A 4,123-nucleotide genomic window follows, 5' to 3' on the forward strand; every position below is an offset into this window, starting at 1 on the left:
TTCGGGCCAACCTTTTGCTTCAATACCTGCTATTTTGTCAAGTGCTTTTTGCACCTCTTTTGGGAGCCCCCTCTTTATTATAAAATAGAATAATGATGTTGACTGATACCAGGGCGTGGCCGTTTCGATTCTCCACATCTCTTGGACTCGAAAAATGTAATCCATAGCATCTTCCCCGTCATTCATTGTACATTGCATTACCGACTGTAAATCTGGGGTATCTGGGAACGTTTCCCGCAAGGCATTCCACACCCTGGCACGTACTGTATTGAAAGAGGCAACATCATGACGATCGCAGTCTAACGTTACTCCCGGGAAGCCAGCTTTTACCCATACTCTGTCAGCTTGATCCCCAACTGCTGATACTAGCAAACTCTTCACGTCGCCTATTGCTAGAGGTACCCCGGCTGTGTGTTTCTCAAAGGCATATATCCACTTGCTTGCCCCTCCTGATAGCGGGGGCAATCATTTTAACAAATTGGCCTTATCCATCTGAGCCCAGGGTATGTAATTCGGCCTCCCTCCTCCTCTATGTATTAATGGGAGTTGTAACCTCCCCTTTGCCGTTGTTTCTGCACTCACCTTTATTCCTGATTTTCCTAATGGCTCCATTTTTCCCAACCTGTTCCTTAGCCGCCCTGTCCACTCCTCGTCCATCGTTCTCATTGAGCATGCACCATCCAACTCCTCGCTTCCCCCTCCCATTGCCACACTTAGCCTTTCACCTTCTTCTAAGTCATCCCCTATATCACACAATAGCTCCTCTCTGCCTCCTGTGGTCCTTACCTCATCACCAGTACACCCCTCTCTTCCCTCTAGTTCAATTATCCGTGTTGGTTCTTCTTCTATCCTAAAAAGTATCTCTCCTTTTTTCCATCCTTCTCCAAATGTCCTATTCTCACTCTGCGCTCCTGATGCAAGCTCTGATCTAGCGGTGCTGATTGCAGTCCGCTCACATATACTTTTAATTCTCGAGAGCTCATCTTTGGCTATAGAGAGTCTGGATTCTAGATCCCCTGTCAATTTCTCTATATCCACCCTTGGTGTACTTACCTGCTCTCGTTCCCTATGACTCTCATATGGTGGTGGTGCAGTTGGCCCTTGAGTGGTAGTGGTTGTCGTTGGGGGTACATAAGTTGGGTCGCTATATCCCTCTGCGGGCACTGGCTTATTTAGTATTGGGTACAGCCTAGTTACCTCAATCGGTGGCTTCTCCTCTGAAAGTACCTTGTCATCTTTTGGTATCAGCAATAGGTTGTCAGTAGTAGATGGTAGGTCAGTATCTGATTCCCTTTTCTTAGGAGGGGGTATTTCTTCAAACAGTCTCCATAGGTCTAATATTTCCCTCCTATTGTGTAATTGCTTCCCCTTATATTTCAAACGAATGCATGTGGCTACCATATCTAAGACGCTTTTGTCAAATGATCCCCCTTCTGGCCATATCTGAGGTAACCCTTCTCCCTTCAACTCTGTGATCCACTGGTCATGATATTTCTTAATCCGTTCTGCGTACCCAGGTAGGCTCTTACAAATATGTGATAAGGGTGTTTCTGCCCCCATACTTCGTACTTACTGGATGCTAGTGTACCTCTCTATGTATGTCTGTCTCTTACTATGGACGTGTCACCATATGAACTCTCGTACTTATGTCTTATTGAACATTGGCGTGTTTTCCCGCCACCTGTACAGTATGAGAATGGCTGCACACAGCCTCTATTCTATACTCTTTAGGGGGCACGTACAAGAGCAAACCATCAATAACTATGACAATTGAGCCCAACAGATCAAAGAAATGAACACTCACTTTACCACATTACACTCTTCTTTCTGATATTTCTCCTGGTCACACTTACCGTAACCATACCACAATTATGTATTTCTGACCACCTTTACACACTTATTATATCAAATATGTTCTGACATATACGATGCATACACACTCATAAGCATCACTCTATTCACAGCCCAGTTTGTCCTCCCTTTCCTCCTTTGCCAACTGTCCCTGTCCGTCTTAATCTGATATATATACACGTCTCCTAATTTTGATGTAAAATTATTTTTCTACTTACATTATATCTTTGTTTGTACTAACCCGCTTTTATTTACCCGTAAACCCAGAGAGAAAAATAGAAATAGTAGCAGTCACTAATGTATTTTCCGTGTCTTCCTTTACCAGATACCTTTATTTCATATTCCACTTCTTCATATATTCCCAGTACTAGTCAAGATAGCACTATGCGGCGCCGCCTTCCACCCCCTTGCGGAGCTAGGTTCCCATCTCTTTATCTCTGTTCACCTCTTAATCCTAATGGCCATATGCAAAGAAAAAGTAAAGAAAGTTTAGGATGGTCCTTAGTAGACCCAAAGTGCCCCCCTTTCAACCAGCCTCGTTCCCTGTCCTATATTTCCTCCCTTACTCCCTTTAGGGTCGCTCGCACTCAATACTCACGTGCCCGTCTTGAACCGAGAGTCTCCGAAACTGGGTCCATCCTGGCAGTGTTGCCGTTTGCTCAGCGGTCAGCCCCGGCTCCGGCGAGCGGTACTCAAAGGAGATTTTTCAACCGGGATCCCGTACCCTCTCTCTGGTGAGTGCGCACTTCTGAGCGTACCGGTCGCCGTTGGCGGGCAGCCTCCCGGAGCCGGCGCACCGTGTGTATCCCTTTTCGACCGGTGATTTTCGTGCCAAAGGGGACGGTAGGGATATATATATATTAGCAGAGAAGTTAAAATCACGCTTTCGGGGTCACCACTGAAGGCAAGCGTCCCCAGATAGCACGATCCTCCCTGCAATGAGAGACAATAATGGACTCTCCCAGGATGGGAATAAGGCCAGGACAAAGTGCGGGGGAGCTAAAATGGGAGTTTATCAATCAAAATAGGGCATGCAAAGAACTCTGCAAACTCCGAGAGCGCTCTGTCTGACAATAGCAAAGACAGGGGTATATATTTACACAAAACGTCATAAGAACCTACATGCTATAGGGGGCACAAGTTTGTGGGGATTGGGTGGGGACGACTAGCTATAGGTGCTGCTGCGATGTGGTTTGCCGCGGCTGGAGGACGTCACTGGTTACCCTCGTGGGTTGGGCTGGGCCTGGCAGGTCAGCTGGGCTCATCCGGGCGGTGTTGTTGTGCCAACCGTGATCAGTGTCAGAGATTAATGTCTTTCCTGACTTTCTGCCCTAGGGCCACGCACACCGCAGTCATTCAACATTGCAATATTATCTTCCCTGGTAAATCTTCCAATAGGTTATTCTACAGGTTAATGCAACACAGGAGGAATGCACCTGGAGTGGGGTCTGTTGGCGATTCGTCAATACATGGTTACCACCATCCTGTTGACCGGGTATCAGAGGTCGTGGGGTTGGGTCTCGGGGCATGGGACAGGCGGTCTGTGTCATCATGTCTTGTTAGAAGTCATTATGGACGTGTTCTTGTAATGTTACCATAATATTGGGTGTCCTAATTTTACAGGGGCCATTAACCTAAGGTGAGCCGGCGGGTCGTGGAGTCTAAGAAAGGGCACCTTTGGATCTGTGTTTTAAGTCCGGGGTTTACTGCTGGGTTGTAAATAATTCAGGTGGCAGGCCGTGGCCTTGGGTGCTGCGGGGGAATGCGAATGCTTGAAGCGGCTCAAGCCGAATTGGGGGAGGTGGAGCAGCGCGGCACAGGCCTCTGCTTTTTCGTCTGGCAGGCTTCACTGGGACGAAGTGGGAATGGCCTTGCATGTGCTCATAAAGGTATTTTCCTCGTGTGTTGCAGACTTTAGGTGGAAGAGACATAAACATTCATATAATATACAATACTCATTGAGTCTTTCCAAAGCTCACGTTTTTGACATTGCTAGTGCCATCCCTATGTCCAATTTGAGCACATTGCTTGTACACTACGTTTTTAGCAACTACAACATTTTGTTACATGCTTATACAAGCACGGTAAGTGAGGTAGTAGTAAGGTTGGTGGAGCACGCAGGAACAACCCGCCACTGAGACTGGCGGCAGTGGCACATAGTGGGCTCGGACACACATATGGTGCATTTTCGTGCACCCCTTACATGAGCCCTCGGTATGGTTGCATTTGTCTTCCTTTGCACTCTAGCAGCATTAGTTCAGTTTTGGCGCGG

This window comes from Ambystoma mexicanum, unplaced genomic scaffold, assembly GCF_040938575.1.
Source record: "Ambystoma mexicanum isolate Mex_15411 unplaced genomic scaffold, UKY_AmexF1_1 Mex_scaf52, whole genome shotgun sequence".
Lineage (NCBI taxonomy): Eukaryota > Metazoa > Chordata > Amphibia > Caudata > Ambystomatidae > Ambystoma > Ambystoma mexicanum.